The sequence below is a fragment of the Apteryx rowi genome, unplaced genomic scaffold (assembly GCF_003343035.1).
Source record: "Apteryx rowi isolate R43461 unplaced genomic scaffold, aptRow1 scaffold_12, whole genome shotgun sequence".
NCBI lineage: Eukaryota > Metazoa > Chordata > Aves > Apterygiformes > Apterygidae > Apteryx > Apteryx rowi.
Genome location: NW_020447419.1, coordinates 5,807,774 through 5,813,773, shown reverse-complemented (window position 1 = coordinate 5,813,773; position 6,000 = coordinate 5,807,774). Strand labels below are relative to the sequence as shown.

General features: G+C 43.9%; 1 protein-coding gene across 2 annotated transcripts in view; it reads right to left on the bottom strand.

The window, feature by feature from the left end:
* Positions 1 to 4,329: 4,329 nt before the first annotated feature.
* The window catches only part of ADAM23 (ADAM metallopeptidase domain 23), a 115,346-nt gene continuing 113,675 nt past the window's right edge, over positions 4,330 to 6,000 (bottom strand). For both annotated transcript variants that reach the window (XM_026089350.1, XM_026089411.1), the window contains one exon: positions 4,330 to 4,353. The gene's annotated coding sequence lies outside the window, so the exon portion shown is untranslated. The remainder of the gene's footprint in view (positions 4,354 to 6,000) is intronic.

Sequence of the window (6,000 nt, the reverse complement as noted above, 5' to 3'; positions counted from 1 at the left end):
AGCTGAGGCTGACTGGCCTGTAGTTCCCTGGGTCCTCCTTCTTGCCCTTTTTGAAGACTGGGGTGACGCTGGCTTTCTTCCAGTCCTCAGGCACCTCTCCTGTTCTCCATGACCTTTCAAAGATGATGGAGAGTGGCTTAGCAATAACGTCCGCCAGYTCCCTCAGCACTCGTGGGTGCATCCCATCAGGGCCCATGGATTTGTGGGTGTCAAGTTTGCGGACTTGGCTGCAGACCAAGTCACAGCAAAGGCAAAACTTGTGATTCTCAGAGGGGAAAACCTCAAAAGTCAGTGAGCTGGTGTGTGTTTTTTGTTTTGATTGTTTGGATTTTTGCGTGGTTGTGTGGGTTTTTTTGTTTGTTTGTTTGTTTTTTTGGGGGGGGGTTGCCTGTTTGTTCAGCAAAGTACATGGCAGAAAGTTGTTTTTCTTCCAAGTCCACAAAGGGAAAGCGGGCATCTAACTCTCACTTATACCTTTGCAAATTTTCTCTCAAGCAGGAGATTAAATTGTGCTTAAAATTGGCTCCCTGTCAAATATACCTAAGAGCTTCTTGGAAATGAAATACTCGTGCTTGATCCAAAGTCTGTTTGTGGATATTTTTTATTAATTTTTAAAATGATATTTAGGGCTTTGAGTCAGGACTCGGAGTTATACTACTGCCTAGTAAAGGATAATGCAAGCCCTTAATTGAATGCAGAACACTTTTTAAAATAGATACTCTGCTTTAAAACAAACAAAAAAGGTTAATTTCAGCTAAGAAGTCATGTAGGATTGTGATGAATCGATGTTCTGCAAGCAAAAAGAGGAGCAAAATTGAACAAATTTCTCACCAAGTGATTTGCTCCCCCCTTTGCTAGCCAAGATAGTTAGTGTAACTCTGAATAAATAGTCTGTATCAAAGTAATGATGTCATATCAAAACATGGTTTTCACATTGTTAATGTCAAATGTCTTCTAATTTTTTTTGYGTTTGCTTTCAAAAAATGTACAAATGTGCCTGACATACAAACACAGACAAACTCTTTAGAGAGGACTGTGCTCTCCCTGTCTGTTAGTTATCTCTGTGCAGTGAGATTGCTTGTGCTTGGGGCATATGAGTATTGCAAAGATATGTTGTCTTCCAGCCTGTTTAGCTGAGGAACTGAATGGGCCCTGTAACGTCTTGTTGAATTCTGTAGGTGTTTGTCCCATTAGGCATTGAATGCAGTAGGAAGTGTCTCAAGAAAATAGAAGTTAACATGTAATAATGTTGGGAAGATCATGTGTTTGTAGGTGACTGTCATATGAGGTCTAATTATGTCTCCATGGAGCAAATTTCCAAGCAGCCTGTGTTTCTGCCTCACTGTGGGTCAGCCTGTCACATACGGCAAATGCAGGGAGCAGCGCTTTGTGTTCCTGCGCTCAGCCTCCGCTCGTGGCCTCCTTCTGTTCTGGGGCTGTCTCTCTGAGCCTGCACTGCGGCACGTGAGTTCTCTGCTTGGCTTTCCCAGAGGTTCTTGAAAGCTGCTTGACCTGGCAGTAAACAGTTTTTGTGACTGGTGAGGATTTTTTTTTTTTTTTTTTAAAGTATCGGCAAGTGTGGAGGGCGTTGCTGTAACTGGATTTGAGACTCTACCCTACTAAAGTCAGAAGCTAAATTCCCAGTGTGGGTTTTAATCCCTGAGCTAGGATTTTTATTGGAATGATTTAGAAATTGACTCCTGACTACTGGTGGGTGTACAGCAGCACTGGTCTGGGTTTTGTGGTTTCCTACACAGATTGCTCYGAGTTGCCTCTTCTTATCCTTGACTTTATAGTGCTTTCATTCTTGTTGCTCAGGTGGGCCATCTGGAGGCAGCTATCCTCTTCCAGCATTCCAGCCATTTTGGCAAATGACGCCAGGCGTTTGGTGCCTATGGAGCCCCCTGTGTCACATGGTCTTTATTTAAACCCATGAGCAGGGCTAGACCGAGAGACACTGGACACAGCTTTGTGGTTTTCCTCAGTGAAAGTGTCATATGAGCAGCAACGATAAAGCACTCTTGTCCTCCCTCTCGGCAGATGACATGGGCTAGCATCCCCCACCACTCTACTCTTAAACTATTCTCTTAATGTTGCGCTCTTAAGCGACTCCCTAGTTTCTCTTGGGACCTAAGTAGTGGGTCAAATTAGTAGCCACAAAGTGTCTGATGACCTCACACTGCTCTGAACATGGKTATATTTGATGCATTTTCCCAAGCAAAAATTGTGTTCCATTAGCCTTAAGTTTAAAGTGGCTTCATCATTGACTGATTTAAATTGATTTGTGAAAACGGTAATATTCCTTGTAACAAAAGTGTTTTAGCACAAGTTTTGAAAAGCCATTTGGAACGGGTATTTTACAAGTGCAGACTAAGTGATGCTGGTCAGGAAATTAGGATTTTTTWTTTTTTTTCCAAAATGTAATTTGATGTGATATTATAGATGCAAATGACCTTTGTGAAGAATGTGACTAAGAACATCCTATATTTGTATCTAGATATACTGATACATTCCAGGAAAATCCTAAAAACTCTGACTAATGAATACATTAGCAATTAAATGTTTATGTCCTTTGGGCAGATTGTCTCACTTTAGCCATCCAGTGCAGTTTTTAGAGAGTTTTTGATTAATTTTAATGTAATCCATAACATGCATATCCAGATGACTCTTAGTTCCCGAATGAAGGAATGTCCTTGCCCTTTGGGTGCTGCACTGATATCTCCATGCTCAAAAATAAAATTACTAGTTCTTCCTGTTTCCTTCCCCCCACCACCCCAGCCCCCCAGTATTCACAGGCAATTAAAACAAAACAAAACAAAACAAAAAACCTTCTTTCCTTCAGGCACTCCAGGCAGAAGTGAAAGTCACACTGGGTATGTCATGGGTAAAAGAGCAGTTGCGTGAAACATGCTTTCATAATAGCTGACATCAACATCTAAGTAGAAAGCAAACCCATTATGGGATTGCTTTCTCCTAGTGTGTTATAGCCAAATCTTCTGGGGAAAAAAAAAATGCATTCACAGTGTGTCCTTTCTTAAAGATGAGTAGGAGTGTAATGTAGTCTCTCTTAGCCCTGCCCTTTCAAGAAAGAGATATTTCTTTCCTGCAGCTCTTGAGGAGTAGAGGATGTTTGAGCACACGTGCCACTGTAGTGGGCCAGCTGGGAAAGCATGCCCACCYGCTGCCGTCCTGTGCACCTGGCAGCACGGGGCACTCCCTGGTCAGCAGGGGGATCGATGCGGGCAGCCCGATGGCTATGGGACACTGAGCTGGTCTCTGCAGGCTTAGTTCAATTCTGAAAGTCTGACCAGTTTGGGGGAACTAGTTTGCATGGAGAAGGGGCAAGGGGGGAGTAGGATAAATTATTTGGAACCAAGAAAGGTATCACAGGAGGTTCTGGAGAAGAATGAGGATATTCTGTCTCATGTGAGAGGGGTGGTCTTGTGGGATCTTAAGCTTTCCTTAGCTACACACTTATTCCCAGGTAGTCCAGCAAGCACTCTGTTTTACTGTATGTTCTGTTGTCAATCCTGGCCTAGTGTTCCTCTGCACCTATAAAGCAGTTGCACCTCCCTAAAGCAAAGAGACGTGATGCCTTATACATACACTAATGCTACTGCTATTGTTGGAGCAAGAAAGCTGTTTCCACACGTCTGACTAGAAATACTGATATGTTGTCATGCATAACCAACTGGCAGGGAAATTCACCTTATTGAATGTGGTGTGTTGCTTGGAGGAGAGGGGAAAAAACAAACAACCAGACTAGTGTAAGCTCTGTTACTCAGTGTACTTAGACTGGACAAAAAAAAGAGATAAATATTCATTAAGGAACAGTGTGAGCTAGCTGGCAGGTAGAACTTTTCTTGAACCCCTATTCTTTCACAAATATACCTTTTGAAACCCCCTCTCCAAGGGATGCTGCTAAGGTGATACTAGACTGGATCCTCTCTGGTAAGTTTATCTTTAAATCAGATTTTGGGCATCTGAAGTGACTTCAGTTTAACAAAGTCCTTTCTTTTCTGTTCTGTTCTTAATTAGGCATGCCTAAGAGGTAGCATATCTCATGAAGAACTGGACCTTACTGAATGTCTGTGTGTAGYGTTGTCATAACTGTATTAGACAACCATTAGCCTAAAATCAGAGCTCTCTGGGCCTGGTGCTAACAATCACTTCTTAGTGAAACAGTTCCTCTCCTGGAGATCTCCTTTTTAAGTAGAAAATACCCAGCCAAAAGAGAGAAGGGAATACAGGCAAAACTAAATGGGACTTGGATCTTTTGCCTACCTGTCCAGCACTCTGCTCCAACAGCGTGCAGTCAGGCTCCTGCTATGTAAGGGAATTGTTTCTTTCTTCCTGTGAAGGAAGCAGTTATGAATCTTGAGTTCAGAGCTGCCTCATTAAACAAAGRAGAACTTAGTATCTTTAATTTCCTGAAGCTTTTCAGTGAATGCCGGAGGATACTATAATAGTTCGAGTTTCTTGGAACTGCTTTCTCATTACACAGAAATCCTAGTCAAGCATGTATTGTCTGTATGCTATGTTTATTTTTAACAGTATCTATAAGAGTAACTTCATAATGGAGCAAGACTTGCAAAAGAACACAGAATTCAGATGTGCCTGAAAGGAAATAAGAGAGAAATGCCTGATTTCAAAACAACCAGGCTTGCTTGTACGCTCTGTCTGCATCCATTTGATTTCATTGTTGTGCCACCCTCACTTAGACTCGGGCATGTTGATAAGGGAATAGGTCTGGGGAGGAAATGAATGGTCAGAGTATGCCAAATGCCTGCATAAATATATGAATGGAGTACTGAGGCTTAGCCTGTCGTCCTTGTATTGTAAAGGTAACTTGAGCTTTCTCTGCAAAAGTGCTGACTGAGACTGCATGACACTACCGTGAACATTGGTACAATCTAGTTAGTGGTGTGTTTTGGAGCAGACTGGACTGCTGTGAACCATGTTTCAGGAAGATACCCTTGCGAGGAACATAAATATATCTCTGTTTACATAAGCTGAAGAACTGAGTGGAAGCATACTTTGTGCGACTGCAATAAAGACGATGTTCAGGCCTTGCAAAACTGAAGTCCTTTAGAAAGTCGGAGCATCCCTAACACTGCTGCCATGCAGCTTGGCACACTGATGGATAGAAAGCAGGGTAGGTGTTGTGCTGGCATGATCTTGGGTTTTTCCCTTTGCTGGACAGCAGGAGGTGCCACTCGGCACAGCTCCCATTACCTGTCAGGGCCCTTGGGACATTGGCCAAGGTGAGTCCAAGCTGTGGGATCACAGTAAAATTGGTTACTGCTGCTAGTGCAGTTTTGTCCCCCCCTGGGTGAAGGGCTCTTCCACCCTGGAGGGCCAGGAAGGAGAGTGTCAGTCACCCAGCGATTGCTGCTGGTCTCCTGCCTGTGCCCCTCTGCAGTAGCCTGGAGCAAGGGAGGTTCCTGAGCTCCCACCTATCCCAGGGAAGAAGGGAGGTGAGGGGCCATGTGCCATCGGGCAGCCTTGGCGCTGGCCCTTCTTCGACAGTGCCCTCACTGGATGGTCTTGCGCGAGGGCCGAGGGCTCGCCTTTGGCTCTGGCAGCTGCCTTGTAGCTGTGTGCCTGTTCCTCTGGATACTGCCATTGCTAGTCTCCAGCAGTGACCAGGAGCATGCTAGGAGACTTTTCCCCTGTGTGTTCTCCTACAGAGGAGTGGGGGGAGTTCTCTCTTGGATAAGAAGCAGTACCTGTAAAACAGGGGTGCTGAGTTACTTGGTTGTGCCTCAGCTCAGTGAGGAGTCCTGGTGCCCAACACTAGCAGCTGATCTGTTCAGTTTTCTGGAATACTAAATGTTCCTTTCTGGGAATAGAAAACTTGCATGTACTAATTAGGACTGTTTCGCTGTTTTGTGAATCCATAGCATCCTAGGTAATAGGTATATTGAAGAGTCTCYGCTAAAGAGTGGATACATGGTCAGTAGATATTTAAAACCTCAACCTTGACAAGCCAAAGACCAA